This window comes from Trichosurus vulpecula, chromosome 1, assembly GCF_011100635.1.
Source record: "Trichosurus vulpecula isolate mTriVul1 chromosome 1, mTriVul1.pri, whole genome shotgun sequence".
Taxonomy (NCBI): domain Eukaryota; kingdom Metazoa; phylum Chordata; class Mammalia; order Diprotodontia; family Phalangeridae; genus Trichosurus; species Trichosurus vulpecula.
This window is the reverse complement of record NC_050573.1, coordinates 508688845-508713502: the sequence shown is the minus strand read 5'-3', so window position 1 is coordinate 508713502 and position 24658 is coordinate 508688845. Positions and strand designations below refer to the sequence as shown.

Genomic DNA, 24658 nt, shown 5'->3' with positions numbered 1-24658 from the left:
AGTTCTAGTCAATCATGAATTTAGCCAATCAAAGACCTCAGTTCTAGCCAAACAGATGCCAGCTAGGACTGTATAAAAAGAGAGCCCAGAACTGGGAGCAGCAGAACTGAGAGCAGTGGAATGGAGAGTGGCAGGATTCAGAAGCAGACATCGAGAAAACATTGAGGCAGCAGATATTGAGGGAAGGCCAGCATCAAGAGACTGCAGAGTGAAGAGTGCAGAGCAAGAGAGAATTGTGGAGATCAAGGAACTTGGGAGTCAGCAGAGCTGTAGGAGAGAGTACTGAGCAGAGAGTTAGGATTCATGAGAGATTGTTTACAGGAAGGCCCTGGGGGTGGGGGGAGGTTACAGTATGGCTTGGTTCCTTGCTATAATACTTTGTTATAATTTCCTTGTTGCTACATTGAGGTGGGCTTACTGGTTTTGAATATAATTGCTACTATATGGAACTGGAATTATTGGTCCTGGGATTTGATTCTCTCATGTCTAAATAAATGTTATACTTCCTCTGTCTTCTATCTAGAGAATTTCTTATACTTCTCGATTCTGCACCATTCAGGCATGTTCATGGTCATCTTCGAGGTCATGAATCTTGCCTTACTGCTTTAAGGTGTTGTTTTCCTCAATTGGATTTTGCAGTTTCTTTTCCATTTGGCCAATTGTATTATTTAAGGAGTTGTTTTCTTCAGTGGATTTTTGTATCTCCTTTCCCATTTGGCTAATTTTACTTTTAAAGTACTTTTTCCAGGCTATTAACTCTTTCTTCATAATTCTCTTGCATCACTCTCAATTCTTTTGATATTTTTTCTTCTATCTCTCTGTCTTTTAAGCTCCTTTTTTGAGCTTATCAGTAGTATTCTTTCCTCTTCTATTTTATATTCAACTTTTGTCTGTCAGCTCACTAAACCTGATAAGTGGCATCCCCTTCTACATTTTTCTACTGCTGGTAGAATTTTTGTCTAGCCCATTAATTTTAGTCTTCTTTACACTCAGCATACCAGGAGAAAGACTGACTCTTTAAAACAGCCATATTAGAATTTAAAGGAGAGAAAGCTTGTGCTTGAGATCATTTCCTATTTTTCTTTGGGGTTTTGACTTGTCCTCTTCTGAAATTGTGTCTTGGTCCTTCTGTCACCACAATTACTTTCTAAGGTCAGAGTATTTTTTGTTTTTTTGCTCATCATTTCTTTGGTATGTGTGGAGGGTTCTTTTATTAAAAGTCCTAACTCTGCACCTGTGATAGAAATGACATTGTCTCAGGCTTCTTGTGCTAGTGGCTAATGGTTCTGGTTGTTTATCTGGTGCTGCATCGATGTTGCTCTGAGACCCATGCGGGACCTTTGTGTCTGGTGCTGAGATGAGTGGATCAGGTAGGAGTGGTTGGAGTTGCTTGAGACTGTAGGGGTCTGGCACCATACATACACAGTGGTGGTTTCTGGTGTGAGCTCAGGCCTGGTGGTGTGTTTCTGCATTTTCCTTAGCTACACTAAAGCATGTGAACATCTGGCCTCCAGGCTGCCTGATTTCCTGGGGCTATGCTGAAGTGTGCTTGGACCAGTGTTGGCTGACAGCTGCCTGTTTGCTTAGACACCCATAGGATTGGCATCTACCTGTTTGCTTTGGGCTGTGTTGCAGCATGTGGAGGTCTGGCTGCTGGAGGATACCTTTTTGACGGGGGCTAGACTGAAGGATCTGCTGGTTCTCAGAGCTGTAGTCTGAAGGTTCACCTGCATATGCAAAGGCATGTGGGGGGTCCTAGTGTTGGCATTTTCCTGCTCCACCACACTGGGGCTCGTGATTTCCCACTGGTTTGCTGAGGTGGGACTTGCTGTTAGCTTGCTGGGATGTTTCCCATCTTCAATTGTCCTCCCCTTTCACTGTAGTAACATGAACCTTTCTTGCCTATTCTCCAAGTTTCTTGGTCTAAAAGATTATTTCATGCCATATTTTTACTGCTTCCTCTGTTCCAGGATTTTTTTGGAGGGGTATTCTACTTTATGGTTGTTTGGAGGTGAGTATGGGAGAGTTACAGTGATTTAATGCTTACTATGCCATCTTGGCTCCCTGCCATTTTCTCTTATAGGTCTTACAAGAAATTCTTCAGACTAAAAATGGAAGGCCTGAAGGAAAAGTGAATATTACTCAGAAAACCTTATTCCTATCTCTTTCAAGATGAAAAACTAAACTCCTGGCAGAATTCTCATCCATGGTTTTGATGTTCCAGAAAATACCTGAGAAATCAGTTTTATTCTCAGCCTTTTTTCTAGTATTTTCTTCTTTAGTGAGTTGAATTTAAGACAATTGCTCCATATTATTAATTATGGATCAATAGAACAGATGAAACCATTTGAATCTGGTTGTTATGATAAGGAAAATAGTAGCCATGAGGTGCCACTAACTTTCTAAGATGAGAGCGCATTAGACACTGACAGGGTAGGTAGGAGAAAGATTATTTTTTTTTTAAAGTTACTCTTCACATTAGAAAATTGCATTTTTCTTATTAGAGGTTTCTTATAGAGGGAACAACTGGCAGAAATTGTCTTTTGGTAAGATTACTATATTACTTTCTATGGCAACCCCCTAAGGTCCCTTCTGTTGTCATAAAACAACATGAATCTTTGACATAAAAGGCATGAAAGGCTCTTGGAGCCAGTGTGATTATGGGTCAGCTGCATTAGTAGTATTCTTTCCTCTTCTATTTTATATTCAACTTTTACCTGTCAGCTCACTAAACCTGATAAGTGGCAGCCCCTTCTATATTTTTCTACTGCTGATAGAATTTTTACCTAGCCCATTCATTTTAGTCCTTTTTACCCTCAGCACACCAGGAGAAAGATTAGCTTTTTAAAATAGCATACTAGAATTTAAGGGAAAAAAAGAAAATAGATCAATAAGCATTTATTAAACCCATACTCTATTATTGACACTGCTTCAGGCAGTGAAGGGACAAACAAGAAGAATAAAATATCCCTACACTCAATTTACAGTCTACTAGGGTGCAGCACATGTACATATCTAAGTACATATAAAATAAATTTGTAGAGAATAAAGAGAGAACATATACAGAAATTTAATAGAAAGGGAAGACACAAAGAGGTTAGTGTCTATATAAGTAGAGGCAGCACTTATGCTAAACAAATTGTACATTTTTCAAAGAATCATAATACATGCCCTCTAGTCAAATGCTGGTACTATATATATTGACCTCACCATCACCTGTCAGGGAAAAGTATATGGATCAGTTTGAACCTTAAGCAGATATATTCATCTTATCTTTCAATTGTTCAGTGGTTAGTAAGTCAAACCCCCAAGAACAAATTCAGACACCGACACCGATAGTGTTTGTAGTTGCTACGATAATGTCAACATAGTAACAGATGTGTAGCTGATGTCCTCCAGCTGGGCTTTAATGCTACAAAGAACTCTTGGTTCCACCCACTCTTTAACTATTATACTTTGGAAAAGTGCAGGAATATCAACTAATAACTATAATTGAAGCCATGGTAGCCCTTTCTTGCCCCCACTTAGTAATTCTTCCTGAGTTCATTATTTTTAAAGACCATGGAAATAGGCCCAGGTTTCTATCATTCTTAGTTTAGACTCATTTTGTGCAGTCTAAATGGCCTCAACTTACTGGGCACAAATTGACTTACCTCCCCAAAAGAAAGTCCTCCTCTTTTCTTACCACTATCTTGGTATTAATATGTCAGATACCCTGGATCTTTAATTAGGCAAAAAAACTTTATTGCAGGATTAACAATTAAAAGAAAAAGTAAATACTTGGGGAAAGAACAAAGCATCCAAACCTCAGGTGCCTCTCAAACAGCCTAGTAGGGTCAAATGGACTCAAGGAGTGAAAGAGAGAATGAATGATTTTCAAGAACATTTGGCTTTTTCCTAGAGATGAAGAAAAAGAGAGAGGATCACTGTCTTTTCCTCTGAGATCATCTTGGTTAGTGATATAGATTCATTTGAGCCCAAAGTTTCTCCTCGGAACATATCACCAGCCCCAAACTATTATTTTGCTCATGCTACCTGATCTCCAGCTGCTCTGATAACTTCTCCCAGCAGCCATTCATAATTCTTCATTATATACTCATTCCCACAACCTTGTTCCAGTCTCATAATTTAAGTACTCTGCCTTTATTCAGCCAAAGGATATCTTTCCCATCAAAGTCTTTTAAGTTACTGTTCCTTGTGGCTGGTGCTAAATATGAATTACATAAAGAAGGAAATTTAGGATATTCTTAGTTGTCACCTATTCTATTTTTCCAATTCTGTACAAGTTCTATTCCTTGAACTTTGAAGATGATCAACTTCATATCTCTTCTTCAGTAATATGAGGGTATACAAGAGTTTGTTGATATAAAGTTTCCAATTCTAAATGCATCACTTGTGTTTTAGTAAGGTCAGATATAGTTTCATTACTAGTAGCTCTTCAAAAGTATTTTCATCAACTGGTAGTGTTTTTATCAAGATAATATCTAGGTAGCAAATGTGGCCACAGCATTTGTCCTAGCATGTCCTAGCATCATTGGATGATGAGAACGATTCTTCAGTGAACTTCTGGTCTCATGCAATGATTTCTCCAATTGAAAGTCTTTGGTGGAAGATTGATCAGCTATGAATGTCCAGGATTATTATTATTATGTCTGTGTCAGTATGGACAGCACACATAATTACCTGTGATGAAATAGGAAAAGAGATACTTGACATGTGTGGAAAAGAGTATTCAATGTTCTCACACAAACTTTTCTTACAAGTAAGAAATGTCAAATTTAAGGGCAGTAAAAATATAAGATTTAGTTGAAGCTCTAGTATAGTCTTCATGGTATAGCTTGAATGGCTAAGGAATATTTTCATGGAAATTTTGAATACCACTCAGACCCTGGGTATGGTCTGGGCTTGGGCCAAGAAGAGAAAAAGGAAACAACTTTAGAATAATTGAAACACCTGTCCATTTTTGAGTTAATTGCTGAGCTTAATCCATGTGTAACCCATCACTCAAAATTTTAGCACCAAGGAAATCTGACTAGGTTCATGCTCAGGAAAATTTTCACTCAATAATCTTTATGGCTTGGCATCTACCCAGAATCAATCCTTGGAAAAATCAAAGTTTGTTCTGTGTTTCTCCAAGAACTCTGGACTAATGATTGCACTGAGACCAACAAATATTAAATAAATGACATGTGATTAGAAAGAGTAAAAGAGAAGAATTTGCGTCCAATTGAAATAACTTCCTTTTTGTGATGCCCTGAGGTTCAACATTCTCCATGAAAACTGAGTTCAGTATTATGTCACAATCCATTAGTTACTGAGTAAACTCAGGGGGCTTAGTAGAGGGATTGATCATTCTTGTCCTGTTCCTCCCACTACTGCTTTGGATGTTCTGGTCTCTAAGTTTTCTGTAGCTTCAACACAGTTTCTCAAGATGAAGGTTGATTTCACCAGATTGACTCCTTTTTCTTCAGGGCTGTCCTGTAGCATCTTTGCTTCCCTCCATCTGGGCCCCATTGATCTTTATTAACACCAAGCCATGCAGAAATCTTGTTCAATATCCCTCATGCATATTTCTGCATCACTTTAAAGAAAGAAAAGAGAATGACTTGAATGAAGTATGTAAATCCTTTACGAGCTGTTATACACCTATTCCAAAAATAAATTTCAAACAGCTGCTAAGATAGGGTGGATTCAGTTTGCACTTATCTCTATCAGTATCAAATGTGCATCCTCAAAGTTGTACAACAAGGCTGTAACATTGTATCAACTGCATCCTGTCATCCTTAAAGTCAATCCTTATGTGAAGACTGTACTCTCTCATCATCAATTTAGCATGACAGCTTTTGCTGTATTATTTCATTTAAACAACAGTAATATTCTGCTTTTCTTTGCTATGAGTTACTTTGATTTTCCTGGATATGCTGTCTATTCTTATCCCTGCAGGATTTAAAAATACCTTAACATATTATTCTACATATTAAAAATCCCCTGAATACACACAGACAAACACACACACATACACATGAACACACACATGCACAATTGGACCAGAAATCAAAGATTTCAGCATTTCTATTTCAAAATTCATGAGAAGTCCCCTGAGAAGGGTTTTACTATATTATGATTTACATTTTTGTTAGCTTTGAAAAGTTTTTCCACCTGGAAGTGACTTTAGGGATCAAGTCCAATTTGCCTCCCTATGTCCCATCTCTCCTCCTTATTTTCTTCATTGATAAAATATTCTTTCTGATTGTAAGGCAGGTAACAGTAGCACATAAGAGGGCTGCTAGCACAGGTTGACTCTTGATCTGGTCAGACAGGAAGGATAGGTAAACAGCTTTGGAGGGGTTAATAATCTAACTTTATTCTAGTCTAGTTTTCTCACAAGATGTTTGCTGATAATGGGAGCACCAACTCCTACAGCATTCCCTAATCACCTTTCTTGGATAGGCAGAAAAGAAGGACTTTCAGATTCTCAACATAGCATTCTTACTAAACTATACTGCTTCCATCCAGAAATGATTAGAATTTATTGGATACTCATTCATTTTGATTCCTTTCACAAGAAAAGCATTAAAATAGAAGAATAAGATATATCAGAGAAAAGGTATCAACTCAGAAGACATCGGTTTAAGTCCTGCCTCTGATCTCCCACTGTCACAGACAATTCTCTAAAACTAAGAGTTGCAAATATGACTAATCTGCATCTGTGGAAAGAATTTCTATACATGTATGCTCACACAGAGGAAGTGCCTAAGTTGATGAAACAATAGTAGATTTTTTTTTCCCCGCAATGTTGTTGTAAGGATCAAACAAAAAAAAGATGTATCTATCAATATATATTTATATAGATATCTATAGCTATAGAGATATACAACATATTTATGTAAGCAAATACATGACACATATATAGTTTAACAGTGAAAGGACTAGATGCCTTGAGAATATAAAGCAATTCATTTTCTAGCTGCTAAGCTGGGGAATTCATTTAGTGGATGTCAAGGGGGTTATTTCAACTTTCAAAATGCTAAGGCACTTCTGAGTTGAAATGTAAGTTTGAAGATTTCCTTAGAAGTTGGCAGGAGAGGTCTGGTCCACACTCCATGGGATCATATGATGACCCTTCCTCCACATATTTAACCTTAAAGCTCTATATAATTGTTAGTTAACATTTTAGAGGACTAGATTGATTTTGATCAATTTAAGTACCCTATTAAAAGGAATCAAGTTAAGTTCATTTAACAGTTTAGTCTATTATTTTGAAATGAAATTAATGCCCCTCCTTTCCAGTTATGGTATCTTCAATTATTTTAATATATTCCAGTAAACATTGACATATAAACAGAGATTTCAGATATATGGGTTTGCCTTGAGGGATTTCTACAGTTTCTACAGAGCCAATAGTATATATTTTATAAAAATAATAATTGGAAATATTACTATCCATTTGGAAAGATAAATAAAACTTAAGATATAGTAATTAATCAGGAAGGAAGGAGAAACAGAGAGTGACATAGAGACAGAAGAAAGAGCGGGGAGGGAGGGAAGCAGAGAAAGAGAGAGAGAGAGAGAGAGAGAGAGGAGGAGAGAGAGAGAGAGAGAGAATGCTTAAGTCTGTATTCAAACAGGTTCTGTCTCTGAAGGTAGATGAGTCCTTTGGGATAGTATTGGATCACTGTATAGCTGAGAATTAATGTCATTCACAATTCTTCATCATACAACACTGCTGTTACTGTATATAATGTTCTCCTGGTTCTCCTTCCTTCACTTCGTATAAATTCATATTAATCTTTCTAGGTTTTTCTAAAATCATCTTGCTTATCATTGCTTTCAGCACAATAATATGTCATTATAATCAACTTCTTCAGCCATTCCTCAATTGATAGGGCATCCCTTCAATTTCCAGTTTTTAACCACCATAGAATAACGATTTTATTCATTTCAGTTTGTGGGAGTCTAGTAGGTTAGTTGTTGGGGAAAAGCAGTCATAGAATTTGATAGCATACCAAGCATGAGGATTGTGGGGTTTTTTTTTGTTTTGTTTTGTTTTTGGTCCTTATCAAAGTTCTAGAGATAATATGCCAAACTTCTATGTACTTATGAATAATTATTAGGAATTTAGGTAGACTGAACTGGAAAAGGGACAACTTCACTGGATAAAATGAAGAGAAGGATCTTAAAAATAGAAGGCAATAAAGAAGTAACATATGATGCTAAGATGGGCTCCAGTGGAAGTATTCACAAAGGAACAAACAGTCCCATTAGGTTCAATGTCTTGACTTAGTACTATAAGCCAGGATTCTAGGAAGAGCTTGAAGAAACCAATATATTCTAAAATATTTAGAGCAGTTTTCTTTGTGGTGGCAAAGAACTGGAAATTGTAGGGATGTCCATCAATTGGGGAATTGCTGACTAAATTGTGTTATAAAAATGTGATGGAATACTGCTGTGCTATAAGAAATGATGAGCTTAATAAGCTTAGAAAATCTTGGAAAGTTGTGAAGGAAATAATGAAGAGTGAAATGAGCAGAATGAATAGAACATTATATACAGTAACAACAATATTGTTTTAAGAATGATAGAGTGAATAAATCATTTTTGAGTATTATAAATACCAAATTAACTATAAAGAACATATGAAGAAAGAAACTATTTTCATCCAGAAAAAGAACTGATAAATAAATTATGCATGGAATAATTTTATATACATATATAGGTATATATGTGTATGTGTATATATGTATATCATATATGAGTGTGTGTATATGAAGCAGATATATATATATTTATATATATGTATACACACACATATATACATATATATATATGATTTAACTATCTGCTGTATATTTAAAAGAAATAACAAAATGTATGTAGTGAATTTGAGGTTTTATGTGAAATCATCTTTTTATTGTACTATCTTATGGAAATGCTTGTTTTATTGAATAAATTAAAAAAGAACTGATTAGCAATAGGAAAATTCAACAGAAAAAGAGAAGCCTAGGAGCTAATGGAAAGAGTAAAGAATAAATGACAGGGTAGCAATAGCAGGGAAAGAGAGTAACAGGTAAAGGGACTTCATGTATTACTAGGGAGAAATGAATATAATGCTTCAGTTAAAGTAGATAATTTGAGGCTGGGCATGATGGTATATGCCTGTCATTCTTGATGCTCAGGTCGGCCAAGAAAGATGGATCTCTTGAGCTTAGGAGTTCAAAAACATATAGTAGTTTCCAGGTGTCCAATATAAGCCCAGCATCAGTATGAAGAGCTAGAGGAGTGAGAGGCCAATAGACTGCCTAAAAAGGGTGAGACCTAGGTGAGAAAAGATGAAGATTAAAACTTCCATATTAATCAACATTGGGATTGAACATGTGTGTTTTCTTTTTTCTTTTAATTACTTTTTTTGTTTTTAGTTTACAACATTCAGTTCCATCAGTTTTTGAGCTCCAAATTTTATCTCCCTCCCTCTCCTCACCTCCACCCAAGATGGCATGTAATCTGACATTCCACATATAACTTCACATTAAACTTATTTTCAAAATAGTAAAGTTGTTAAGAATTATAACCCATGGAATGAACCATGAGAAAGAAGAAACAAAACCCAAAAAGAAAAAAAAGAAATAAAAGAGAGAGCAAATAGTTTGCTTCAATCTATATTCAGACTTCATAATTCTTTCTCTGTATGTGGATCATTTTTTTTTGATCATGAGTTTGTGGAGCTGTCTTGGAACCTTGAATTGCTGAGAAGAGCCAAGTCTATCAAAGTTAGTCATCATAGATACCTTGTGTTTGCAATCATTCTCATTGTTCCACTTCCCTCACTCAGCGTCAGATCATGTAAGACTTTTCAGGTTATTATGAAGTCCATCTGCTCCTCATTTCTTGTAGCACAATAGTATTCCAATACATTCATATACCAGAACTTTTATAGCCATTCCCTGAATGATGGGTATCCCCTTGATTTTCACTTCTTTGCCATTACAAAAAGAGCTGCTATAAATATTTTGTACATATGGGTCATTTTCCTCCTTGTATGATCTCTTTTGTATGGGATACAGCTCTAGAAGTAGCATTACTTGGTCAAAAGGAATGTACATTTTTATAGCCATTTGGAATAGTTGGATCAATTCAGAACTCCACCCACAATGCAATAGTGTTCCAATTTCCCCACATTTTTTTCCAGCATTTAACATTTTCCTTTTTTGTCATGTTAGCCAATATGACAGGAGAGAGTACCTAAGAGTTGTTTTGATTTGCATTTCTCTAATCAATAGTGATTGAGGTCGTTTTTTTCATATGACTATAGATATCTTTAATTTCATTCTCTGAAAATTGCCTGTTCATATCCTTTGACCATTTCTCAATTGGGGAATGACTTATATTCCTATAAATTTTGCTCAGTTTCCTGTATATTTTAGAGATGAGTCCTTTATTGGAGATACTGGTTGTAAAAGTTGTTTCCCAGTTTTTTGATTCCCTCCTAATCTTTGTTGCATTGCCTTTGTTTGTACAAAAACTTTTAAATTTAATGTAATCAAAATCATCCATTTTACATTTCATAACACTCTCTATCTCATTTGGTCATAAATTCTTCCATTCTCCATAAATTTGACAGGTAAACTATTCCTTGCTCTCCCAAATTATTTATAGTATTAGCATTTATACATAAAATGTGAAACCGTTTTGACTTTATTTTGATATACAGTATAAGATATTGGTCTATGCCTAGTTTCCGACATAGTATTTTCCAGTTTTCTCAACAGTTTTTGTGAAATAGTGAGTTCTTATACCACAAGCTGGACTCTTTGGGTTTATCAGTGAATAGATTACTATATTCATTGACTACTGTGTCTTGTGCACCTAACTTATATTGCACTCATCCACTATTCTATTTCTTAGCCAGTGCCAAGCAGTTTTGATGATTGCTGATTTAAAATACAGTTTAATGTCTGGGATGGCTAGGCCACCTTCCCTAGCATTTTTTTCATTAATTCCCTTGATATTCTGGACCATTTTTTCTTCCAGATGAATTTCGTTATTTCATCTGGCTCTATAAAATAATTATTGGTAGTTTGTTTAGTATGGCACTAAATAAGTAAATTAATTTAGGTAAAATTGTCATTTTTATTATGTTAGCTTGGCCTAACCATGAGCAACTGATGTTTTTCCATTTATTTAGATCTGACTTTATTTGTGTGAAAAGTGTTTTGTAATTGTGTTCATATAGTTCCTCGGTTTGTCTAGGCAGGTAAATGCCTAAATATTTTATTATAGTGTCTACAGTAACATTAAATAGAACTTCTCTTTATATCTCTTGCTGTTGGACTTTGTTAGTAATACATAGGAATGTAGAGGGTTTATGTGGGTTTATTTTATATCCTGCAATTTTGCTGAAGTTATTTATTTTTTCAATTAGTTTTTGTACTTGATTCTCTAGCATTCTCTAAGTAAATCATTATATCATCTGCAAAGAACGATAACTTAGATTCTTCTTTGCCTATTCTAATTCCTTCAATTTAGTTTTCTTTTCTTATTGCTAAAGCTAACATTTCTAGTACCAAATTGAATAATAGGGGTGATAACGGACATCCCTGTTTCACCCCTGATCTTATTGGAAATGAATCTAGCTTATCGCCATTACATATAATACTTGCTGATAGTTTTAGATAGATGCTGTCTGTGATTTTTAAGGAAGACTCCATTTATTCCTATGCTTCCTAGTGTTTTTAATAGGAATGGTTGTTGTATTTTTGTCAAAAGCATTTTCTGCATCTATTGAGATAATCATATGGTTTCTGCTAGTTTTGTTATTGAAATGATCAATTGTGCTGACAGTTTGCCTAATATTGAACCAGCCTTGCAATCCTGTAATAAATCTTACCTGATCATAGTGTATTATTCTCAAGATAAGTTGCTGTAATCTTTTTGCTAGCATTTTATTTAAAATTTTTGCATCAATATTCATTAGGGAAATTGGTCTATAATTTTCTTTCTCTGTTTTGACTCTTCCTGGTTTAGGTATTAGTACCATATTTGTGTCATAAAAAGAATTTACTAGTGCTCCTCCTTTGCCTACTTCTATATTCACTATTGCAAGGTTTTTCCTAGGGCAGTATTTTCTGTGTCATTCAAAGTCAACAAGGGAGACATGAGAGCACTTACAGTTTACTCTCTCATCATGGCTCTGGGAAGTTCAAGAAGGTGACTTTCAGATATTTAGTCTGTGGGCTGATAGCCCTAACAGTAGCTACTGCTGCTGCCCTCAGTCTCTGCACTTCTGTCTCACATAGCTCTGACAGACTCCAGTTCTGAGCTGAGAAGCTTGGTACTTGCCACTGCTGTCAGTGTTCAGACTGCCAGGCCTGCTCCCACTCTGGTATGGTCAGGTGTAGTCCCCCAGTCAGCACTCTCCCAGCAGGGTGCAACAGATGCTTCCCCTCAATCTTCTGGACTCCCCTAGGCTGGGAATCTGCCACATTCTGTCTCTTAGTGGATTCTACCTCTCTCAGATTTGTTCAGATTCACTTTTTCAGAGGTATCTGAAAGAATTTGTGAGAGAGCTCACATATATCCCTGTTTTCACTCTACTATCTTGGCTATGCCCCCCAAACACATATATTTTCAATATTTAATCTATAGAGAAATCCAGTTAAATACAAAAATAAAAACACACATGTAGATAATCTGTCCATGGTTAGTGTCTCCCAAGTGACATTTAATAACTACACTACAGATAATCCACTAACTTTAGATTAGATTGAAAGTTTAGATAGTAGGGTTGGAGCCAAGATGGATGATGGAAAACAGGGACTCACTTAAGCTCTCCCACAAATCCCTCCAAACACCAGTCAAAAATGGCCCTGAATAAATTCTAGAACTACAGAACCCGCGAAATAACAGAGGGAAACAAGTCTCCAGCCAAAGATGGCCTGGATAGTCTCTGGGAAGGATCTATTGCACCATGCTGGCAGCAGAGTACAGCCCACCATGGGCCATGCCAGGACAAAACAGACAGGGAGTTAGGCAGAACAGGCCTTAGGCCATGAATCACTGACCTATAGCAGTTACCAGACATCTCAACCCACAAACGCCAAAGACAATGGAACAGGTTAGTGGGAAAACTTCTGAATCTGGGTGAAATAATTGCATGGTCCAGGATCAGCCCTGGGAGCAGCAGAGGTGGTGCCACAGCAGCAGCAGGAAGCTCCTGCAGCTGATTCCAGAGCTTCAGCTGCTGCTGCTTCTGGCCCTAGGCCTACCTGGTGAATCAAGAGGTAGGTCAGAGTGGGAGTGCAGGACTTGCTTTGCTGGCACAGAGGCAGGGTTCTCTTGCTTTGCCCTGCTTGGATCTGGGTCTTGGTACTGGTTAATGATTCTTAGGGGAGGAGGAACACTGGTGTGGCAGAGTTTGTGGAGGCCTTGGAGTAGAAGTAGCTCTAAAAACAGCAGCACAAGGCCCCTAAAGCTTGGAACAAAGTATTCTCCATTCTAAAAGCACTCATGCCCTGACAAAAAGCTCAACGGTCAAGTAGATGGCTAGGAACATGGCCAGGCAGTGTAAAAGGAGTCAGACTATAGAAATTTTTTTTGGTAACAAAGACGATCAAAACACACAGCAGTAAGAAATCAACAAAGTCAAAGATCCTACATCAAAAGCCTCCAAGTAAAATATGAATTGGTGTTAGGCCATGGAAGAGCTCAAAAAGGATTTAGAAAAGCAAGTAAGATAAGTAGAGGAAAAATTGGGAAAAGAAATGATAGTCATGCAAGAAACCCATGAAAAACAAGTCAATGACTTGCTAAAGGAGACCCAAAAAAAATACTGAAGAAAATAACACCTAAAAAATAGGCTAACTCAAAAAAAATAGACTAACTTAAGTGGCAAAAGAGCTCCAAAAAGCCAATGAGGAAAAGACTGCCTTAAAAGGCAGAATTGGCCAAATGGATAAGGAAGTCCAAAAGACTATTGAAGAAAATATCACCTTAAAAATTATACTGAAGCAAGTGGAAGCTAGTGACTTTACAAGAAATCAAGGAATTATAAAACAGAACCAAAATAATGAAAAATGGAAGACAATGTGAAATATGTCATTGGAAAACCACTGACCAGAAGAATAGATCCAGGAGAGATAATTTAAAAAAAAATTGGACTACCTGAGTGCCATGATCAGAAAATGAGCCTAGATATCATCTTCAAGAAATTATCAAGATAAATTGCCCTGATATTCTAGAACCAGAGGGTAAAATAGAAATTGAAAGAATCCACAGATCACCTCCTAAAAGAGATTCCAAAGGAAAATTCCTAGGAATATTGTAGCCAAATTCCAGAGTCCCAGGTCAAGAAGAAAACATTGCAAGCAGCCAGAAAGAAACAATTTGAGTATTTTGGAAACTCAATCAGTATAACACAAGATCTAGCAGCTTCTCCATTCAGGGATCGAAGGGCTTGGAATATGATATTCTGGAGGTCAAAGGAGCTAGGATTAAAACCAAGAATCACTTACCCAGCAAAACTGAGTATAGTGCTCCAAGGCAAAATATGGATTTTCAATAAAATAGAGCACTTTCAAGCTTTCTCAGTGAAAAGACCAGAGCTGAATAGATAATTTGACTTTCAAACACAAGAATCAAGAGAAGTATGAAAAGGTAAACAGGAAAGAGAAATCGTAATGACCTACTAATGCTGTACCATTTTGTTTACATTCCCACTTGGAAAGATGATATTTGTAACTCATGAGACCTTTCTCAGTAAAAAGGTAGTTGAAGAGAATATACATATACATACATACATACATATATACATATATATTTATGAGTTGAATATGAAGGTATGATATCTAAAAAAAATAAAATTAAGGGGTGAGAGAAAATATATTGGGAGGAGAAAGGGAGAGATAGAATGGGGTAAATTATCTCATAAAGGTGGCAAGAGAAAGCATTTCTACTGGAAGGGAAGAGGGGGCAGGTAAAAGTGAATGAATGAATCTTGCTCTCATTAGACTTGACTTAAGGAGAGAATAACATACACACTCAATTGGATATCTTGCCCTACAGGAAAGTAGGGGGGAAGGGGATAAGAGTGAGGGTATAATAGAAGGGAGGGGATAGAGGGGAAGGAGGTAATCAAAAGCAAACACTTTTGAAAAGGGCCAAGGTCAAGGGGGATAAAATTGGATAAAGGGGGACAGGATAGGATGGAGGGAAATATAGTTCCTCTTTCATAACATGATTATTGTGGAAATGTTTTGCATAATGATACATGTGTGGCCAACAAATGCTCAAAAAAGTTGTTTTTACATGCAACTGGGAAACAAGATATATGAGAAATGGGGTATAGAAATCTATCTTGCCCTACAAGAAAGTAAGGGGAAAGGGGATAAGGGAGTGGGGGGAGTGGGGTGACAGAAGGGAGGGCAGACTGGAGAAAGAAGCAATCAGAATATATGCCATCTTGGAGTGGGGGGAGGGAAGAAAATGTGTAACTCAAAATCTTGTGGAAATCAATGTTGAAAATTAAAATATTAAATAATAAATATATAAATGCTGACAAAAAAAGAAAGTTTAGGTAGTGATTATGGCAGTTACCAAATCAGAAGAAAGAAAGTCATGAAATGGGATATGGAGTAGCAGACTTAAAGTTGGGGAAAAAATGAATGCATAAAGTTCGAGAGAATCAAGAGAGAAGCACATGACCATAAGGAAATTGATTTCATGAAAAACCTGCTGCTTGAGGCAGCATTTTTTATGGAGGCAAGATAAATCTTGCTAATCTCTTGGAGGAAAGAGAGAGGAAAAAGGAGAGGAAGAGATAGAAGGAGAAGGAGACAGGGAGAGGGGGAGAAAGAGAGAAAGAAAATTATTTCTTTATTTGACTTAATGATTAATTAATTTATCAGTAAATTATTAAAGAGATTATAGAAAGACATGGGTAGCACTGGACAAATCTGTGTCTCAGAAGATTTCTGTAGCTAGGCCAGTTTTTGCTGTAGATAAACTAGCTCATGCTCAGTACATCTGGTAAACACCTTCTCAGTAAGGAACAGCTCTCATCTCTGGAGCTAAGCAAAGAATTATTCAGATGGTAGAAATGCACCAATCTAACTGAGCTTGTAAGATTAAATATTTATTAATTATTTTAAAAGAATACAAGCTAATAGTAACTTGATCCTTCAAAGGAGGAACCAATGAGGAATACTTGATTGTCTGAACATGATTCTCACTGCAAAGAATAATTACCTGATGGATTTAAAAATTAGGGCATCGTTGGAGAAACTAGCCCTTGAAATTATAATTTGTGATAAGGATGGATTAAAAACAAACAATATATTGAGATATAATTCTCAGAATTTCTTTTCTGAATGTTCAAAAAATATTTGAAATAAGAGAATCAAAAAAGGCTGGTAAAAGGAGCATTTGTGCTGAGTTTTGAAAGGGAGTCGGAGGGAGTGTTGAGGTGGGAGAGAATTCAAGACAGAGGAGACAGCTCTGGCAAAGATATGGAAGAAGATGGAATTTTGTATACAAAGAACACTAAGTAGGTCAGTTTAACTGGAACCCAGAATGTATGAGGGGGAGTAATGTGAGATCACTTTGGAGAGAAAGGTTGGAACCAGACTGTCAAGGGCTTTACATTCCAAAGACAGAATTGCTGTTATATATGCAGCTTCATTTCCCAGAACTTGAACAAGACCTGAGGACAGCAATGAAGTAAGCAGAAGCACATGTCCACTTATATCTTCTTTTATTTTTTTTCCTTTTTTGTTGAGGGAATCAGTGTTCTGCCAATGATTTGCATGCTATGAATAAGTTCTGTAGTTTGGTAAGAAGTGTGTTTGGCTGTGTTTCTGTTCCTTGATATTCAGAATTAGATTAACACAAATTGTTTCAGAAGTGCCAAAGCTTAGAATAAAGCTAAGCTAATGCAGAAAGCAAAAAACAATACACACACATACACACACACACGTGTGTGTGTATGTGTGTGTGTGTGTGAGTGGTAGGAGGGCATATATGATGGGGGAAATAATATGAAAATAAAAAGTGAGTGAAATAGATAACGATAAGAGTAGAAGACAGGAAGCTGACTCATTTTGCTTACGTTTTCAATAATTTTCTTTTGGAAAGACAAATATAGCTCATAAGGATTTGACAACCAAGCTAAGCTTGAAGAAAGTGAGGCAGCATCTAACCTGTTTTCAATGAAGGTCAAGGAGAAGACAAATTACTCCCCAGTGTACTGACAGGACTTATGTGATTACCAAACCACTGCTTTTGAGTACTGAAAGACTTTAGAGAATCATATGGGTACAAGAGTACTGGAAAACATCAAAGGTCCAAACCTCAAACAAAATGGAAGAAAGTAAAACCTGTAAACTATAGGCCAGAAAGCTTAACTTTAATTCTTTATAAAATTTCAGAATGTATTATTAAAGAAGTATTTATTCAAATCATTATATCTCATTAAATAAATCCACATGTGTGTGGATATATGTACGTGTGTCACACACATACACACACATTTTAAAAGTTTGGAAAACTTGAAGCACCATATAAATATAGCTATTATTTTTACTAATATTATTAGTTAATGTATAATAAGAAAAGCATTGGTCAAAAAGACCCAGCAAAGTTCCATAAATTACAGATGGAGGGTAGACTCACCACATTTCCTATTTTGATTTCCTTATCAGATTTGGACATAAAGGAAATACTGTAAATAGAGCTTACTTGTTTACTGTGACTACCCCGGTCCTCACTGCCTAATGTCCAGGTATATTAAATTTCACTCCTTTATCAGGGTTTTCTTGAACCTTTTTTTGGCAATTTCAGCTCTAGTTAGTACTGATGCTGTTGCACCAATCCTAGGGGTCCCTTGCACCTCAGATACATTTAACCACTTAACGGTCAGATTAGCTTTTACAAAGGAATGTTTACTTGAAAAGTAAAGAATGAACAAACATAAAAACACCCCCATATTTACATAGTGGGTATCACCTATCCTACCATATTACCACCTAAGTATCTGAAGAGGGAAAAGGATTAGGTTCACAGCTTAGCTCAGTTCCCATATGGTATAGTCCCATCAAGTTCCAAGTCAAAAGTCCCCCTTAGGCTTGAGATTGAGGCACTCTGAGTAATGAGGGCTTCCTTCATAGAAGGTTGCTTGCATATCCAGCCTGAAAGCCTTGTTTCAAGGTCACCATGACTTAAGTTTTGTTCTGGTTTAATTATGCTCCCTTTATCTAGAAATAAAAAAAAAACAAATGAAACAGACCAAGTCCACTTCTTGGGACAAGGGGGCATAAATGGGAGAGAGAAAGGTTGTCCTTCCTTCTATCCAGTCAATTCATGGCACTCATGCTGTCAAAGTTATCTCCTTGGATAGCATAGGAAAATAGAGAATAAAGTTGTCCCAGTCATGTCATTTTAAAGATGAAGCCTCTTCTGGCCATGTAGCCAATGGGGAAAAAACAGCCTGTTCCCACCTAAGAGGTAGGCGAATTCTCAGAAACAGGGTATCTTCATTATAGATAATTTGAGCATGTGCAACAAAGCATTTTTTTTCCTTTTAGAGTTTCCTTTATTATAAAGCACTGAAATGGGGGGCGGAGCCAAGATGGCGGCTGGTAAGCATGGACTAGAGTGAGCTCCGTACCCGAGTCCCTCCAAAAACCTATAAAAATGGCTCTGAACCAATTCTAGAACGGCAGAACCCACAGAACAGCAGAGGGAAGCAGGGCTCCAGCCCAGGACAGCCCGGATGGTCTCTGGGTGAGCTCTATTCCACACGGAGCTGGGAGCTGGGAGTGGGGAGCTGGGAACGGAGTGGAGCAGAGCCCAGCCTGAGCGGCGTGGACGATCCAGACCAGAAGCCAGGCGGAGGGGGCCCTAGCGCCCTGAATATGTGAGCTGCGGCAGTTACCAGACCCCTCGACCCACAAATACCAAAGACTGCGGAGAAGGTTAGTGGGAAAAGCTGCGGGAGTGGAAGGAGTTCGCGGTTCGGCTTCCAGCCCGGGGGGCAGTGGAGGTGGGGCAGCTACAGCTGTTGTTACTTCCAGCTCCAGGCCCACCTGGTGGGAGGAATTAAGTGGCGGATCACAGCAGGGGTGCACAGCCTGCCGAAGATCTGAGCCCAGTCTGGACTGGGGGTCCTTGGGGAAGGAGGAGTGCGGCTCTGACAGAGCTGGCACCTCCCCCCCAAACGTAGAACATAGAACTCTGTAATCTACAAGCAGTCATACCCCACTGAAAAACTCAAGAGTTAAGTTAGTTGGTTGGGAATATGGCCAGGCAGCGAAAACGCGCCCAGATTCAGTCTCAGACTTTGGATTCTTTCTTTGGTGACAAAGAAGACCAAAACATACAGCCTAAAGAAGACAACAAAGTCATAGAGCCTACAACCAAAGCCTCCAAGAAAAACATGAACTGGCCCCAGGCCATAGAAGAACTCAAAAAGTATTTGGAAAAGCAAGTTAGAGAAGTAGAGGAAAAATTGGGAAGAGAAATAAGAAGGATGCGAGAAAACCATGAAAAACAAGTCAATGACTTGCTAAAGGAGACCCAAAAAAATACTGAAAAATACACTGAAGAAAACAACATCTTAAAAAATAGACTAACTCAAATGGCAAAAGAGCTCCAAAAAGCCAATGAGGAGAAGAATGCCTTGAAAGGCAGAATTAGCCAAATGGAAAAGGAGGTCCAAAAGACCACTGAAGAAAATACTACTTTAAAAATTAGATTGGAGCAAGTGGAAGCTAGTGACTTTATGAGAAATCAGGATATTATAAAACAGAACCAGAGGAATGAAAAAATGGAAGACAATGTGAAATATCTCCTTGGAAAAACCACTGACCTGGAAAATAGATCCAGGAGAGATAATTTAAAAATTATTGGACTACCTGAAAGCCATGATCAAAAAAAGAGCCTAGATACCATCTTTCAGGAAATTATCAAGGAGAACTGCCCTGATATTCTAGAGCCACAGGGCAAAATAGAAATTGAAAGAATCCATCGATCGCCTCCTCAAATAGATCCCAAAAAGAAATCTCCTAGGAATATTGTTGTCAAATTCCAGAGCTCCCAGATCAAGGAAAAAATACTGGAAGCAGCCAGAAAGAAACAATTTGAGTATTGTGGAAACCCAATCAGAATAACCCAAGATCTGGCAGCTTCTACATTAAGAGATCGAAGGGCTTGGAATGCGATATTCCGGAGGTCAATGGAGCTAGGATTAAAACCTAGAATCACCTACCCAGCAAAACTGAGTATCATGTTCCAAGGCAAAATATGGATTTTCAATAAAATAGAGGACTTTCAAGCTTTCTCAGTGAAAAGACCAGAACTGAATAGAAAATTTGACTTTCAAACACAAGAATCAAGAGAAGCATGAAAAGGTAATCAAGAAACGGAAATTGCAAGGGACTTACTAAAGTTGAACTGTTTTGTTTACATTCCTACATGGAAAGATGATGAGTATGATTCATGAGACCTCAGTATTAGGGTAGTTGAAGGGAATATGCATATATATATATATATGCATGTATATATATGCATATATATATGTTTATGTATATATAAGTGAATGTGTATGTATGTATGTATCTATGTGTATATGTATGTATGTGTATGTATGTGCATATATATATATGTGTAAAAGTGAGAGAGCAGACACAGGGTGAGTTGAGGATGAAGGGAAGATAGCTAAAAGAAATAAAATGAAATTAAGGGATGAGAGAGTAACATACTGAGAGAGGGAGATAGGGAGAGATAGAATGGGGTGGATTATCTCGCATAAAGGTGGCAAGAGGAAGCAGTTCTATGGGAGGAGGGGAGAGGGCAGGTGAGGGGGGAATGAGTGAACCTTGCTCTCATCAGATTTGGCCTGAGGGGGAATACCATACATACTCAATTGGGTATCTTACCCCACAGGAAAGAGAGGGAGGAAGATAAAAAAAAAAAAATAAAAGGCGGGGGGATGATGGAGGGGAGGGCAGATGGGGGTGGAGGTAATCAAAACAAACACTTTGGAAAGGGGACAGGGTCAAGGGAGAAAATTCAATAAAGCGGGATGGGTTGGGAAGGAGCAAAATGTAGTTAGCCTTTCACAACATGAGTATTGTGGAAGGGTTATACATAATAGTACATGTGTGGCCTAGGTTGAATTGCTCAACTTCTTAGGGAGGGTGGGTGGGAAGGGAAGAGGCAAGGGAATTTGGAACTCAAAGTTTTAAAATCAGATGTTCAAAAACAAAAAAAGTTTTTGTATGCAACTAAAAAATAAGATACACAGGCAATGGGGCGTAGAAATTTATCTTGCCCTACAAGAAAGGAAGGGAAAAGGGGATGGGAGGGGAGGGGGGTGATAGAGGGGAGGGCTGACTGGGGAACAGGGCAACCAGAATATAAGCCATCTTGGAGTGGGGGGGAGGGCAGAAATGGGGAGAAAATTTTTAATTCAAACTGTTGTGAAAACCAATGTTGAAAACCAAATATGTTAAATAAATAAATTGCATTTAAAAAAAAAATAAAGCACTGAAATAAATTAAATAAATAGTTGGGAGCTGGGCAGGCCCACAGCCATTCCCTCTATAGTCCCTAGGCTGACCGAGGAAGTGAGGAGAGGGCCTCTCTACTGCACTCATGGAATGTTGAAGGCAAGGCATCCTGGTCCATGTGAGTGTCCCCCTTCCATGTGATTCTGGGCTGGTCCATGTAAAGGTGTGGAGTAATCTGTATGGAGCCCCTGGCCAGCAGGGGGAAGAAGAAAAAAAAGCTTGGGAGTGGAGGGCAGGCCTCAGCCTCAGTCTGTGTAGAACTGGCTCATGTGGAATCCAATGTTGTGGAGGGGACCTGTTTCGGAGTGAATCTGTTTGGAGTCCCCTACCAATGGTGGTGCTCAGAGATGTAAGACCATGAGCACTGAGTGCAGAGGATGTGCTATGGGGTGGTGCCCACCCTTCAGAGCAGGCCCTCCAGCCCCTCCATTGCCAGGTACCTTCTGATGGCACTTGTAGTTGTCCCAGTGGCCTGTGGAATAAGTGCAGGTCCCACATAGGAAGGGCTTCTCTCCTGTGTGCATGTGGAGCTTCAGGTTCATGCTCTGATTACAGCTATAGTTGCAGAGACTGCAGTAGAAGGGCTTCTCACCCTAGTGGATTAGACCATGGCCTTTGAGGTTGCCCATGTTACTACAGGCATAAGGGCATAGGGAGTACATGTAGGGCTTCTCCCCTGTGTGTACTTGCTGGTGCCACTTTGGATTGTCCAGGTGGGCCAAGGCATAGGGGCAGTGGGCATGCTGGAATGGCTTCTTGCCACTGCGTGTCTTCATGTGCTGGGCTAGGTGGTTGGGGTAGTGAGTAGCAAAGGGGCAGAGACTGCAGGCAAATCCCTTATCTCCAGGATCACCCCCCCCCTTCCATCTTCCTGCTGTATTCATGGCCCACACATGGTGGTACCCATGTGGCCTCCCTCACTTTCCCCTTCCTCCAGTTCTTGCCCACACCCTCGACAGGCCCAAGGGAACAGCAGCTCAGGCAGTGGCTTTGGTCCAGTACCAGTCAGCCCCTCCCTGCAGCTGCCTGCATTCTGGCAGGAAACTGGCACCACCTGACGGCATATGGAGGCTCAAATCTGGAAGGAGTACAGCATCTTCTGGTCAATGGGTCACTGCTCCATCCTGTGTCTTGGGGCTGGGAGGCCTGGGGGGTCTTGGAGCACAACACTGGAGGCCCAAAGTGGGCAGAGAGGGCCAGGGGGGCCTGTGTGGGTGTGCTGATGGCCACTTAGGTTGCCCAGGCTGCTTCAGGGAAAGGAGCAATGGGGACAGCAGTATGGCTTCCCAACAGTGTGGGGGCAGGTGTGGAGTGTCAGATTGACAAGCTGGGCAGAGGCATAGGGGAAGTGGACACAGCTGAATGACTTCTCTCCACTGTGGGTTTGTATGTACCCCTTCAAGTGGCTAGAGTAGTGGGACATGAAGGCACAAAGCTGGCACAAATACAACATCAAATACAGTGCAGGGAGTGGTGGGCCCCCACCTGGTCCTCCTGCCCCACAACATCAGCAAGCATCATATGTAATGGTGATAAGCTAGAACCTTTCCCAAGAATATCAGGGGTAAAACAAGGATGCCCATTATCACCTCTGTTATTCAATATTGTGCTAGCAATGTCAGCTTTTGCAACAAGAGAAGAAAAAAAATTGAAGGAATTAGACTGGTAAATGAGGAAACAAAACTATCAAGACAAACCCAGAATCTATATGAACACAATTAGAAATCATTTTTCACACAAATAAAGTCATATGTAAACAACTTGAAAAATAAAAATTGCTCAAGGGTAGGCCAAGTTAATATAATAAAAATCACAAGTCTATCTAAATTAATTTATTCAGTGCCATACCAATCAAACTCCCCAAAGTTATTTAATAGAGCTAGAAAAGAATAATAACAAAATTCATGGGGATTCATTGAGAATTCATGAAAAAAATGCAAAGGAAGATAGTCTAGCCATATCAGATCTAAAACTACATTATAAAGCAGCAATCATCAAAGCTATTTGGAACTGGCTATGAAATGGAGGGATCAGTGGAATATTTTAGGTACCGAAGACACAGTGGTAAATGACTATAATAATCTATTGTTAGATAAATCCAAAGATTCCAGAATCTGGAATAAGTACTTAATATTTGACAGAAACATCTGGAAAAACTGGAAAATAGTATGGCAGAAACTAAACATAGACCAATATCTTACTCTGTATACCATGATAAGGTCAAAATAGATACATGATTTAGACATACAGAGTGATACCATAAGCAGTTTAAGAGAGCAAGAATAGTTTGCCTGTCAAATCTATGGAGAAGGGAAGAATTTATGACCAAATAAGAAATAGAGAACATTATGAAATACAAAATGGATGATTTTGGTTATATTAAAACATTTTTGCACAAAGCCAATGCAACCAAGATTAGAAGGAAAGCAGTGAACTGGGAAACAATTTTGCAGCCGATGTCCCAGATAAAGGCCTCACTTCTCAAGTATATAGAGAATTGAGTTAAATTTATAGGAATACAAGTCATTCCTCAAATGATAAATGGTCAAAGGATATGAATAGATAGTTTTCAGATGAAAAAAATTCAAGCAACTTATAGTCATATGAAAAAATGCTTTAAATCACTATTGATTAGAGAAATGTAAATCAAAACAACTCTGAGATACCACAGCATACCTATCAGATTAGCTAACAAGATAAAACAGGAAAATTATGAATTCTGGAGAAGATGCGGAGAAATTGGAACACTCATGCATTGTTGATGGAGCTGTGAACTGATCCAACCATTCTGGAGATCAAATTGGAACTATGCACAAAGGGCTATACAAATGTGTGTACTCTTTGACATAGCAATATGCTACTAAGTCTATATCTCAAAGAAATCATAAAAAAGGGAAAAGGACCCACATGTACAAAACATAATTATAGCATCTCTTTTTGTGGTAGCCAAGAATTGGAAATTAGGGGATGCCCATCAATTGGGGGATGGCTGAACAAGTTATGGTATGTTAATGTAATGAGATGATGAGTAGGCAGATTTCAGAAAAACCTGAAGTTACATGAATTGATGCTAAGTGAAGTGAGCAGAAACAGAAGACAGT

General features: G+C 38.3%; 1 pseudogene; it reads right to left on the bottom strand.

Annotated features, from left to right (window-relative positions):
- Nucleotides 1–1533: 1533 nt before the first annotated feature.
- Nucleotides 1534–23061, bottom strand: LOC118840833 (annotated as a pseudogene).
- Nucleotides 23062–24658: the final 1597 nt, after the last annotated feature.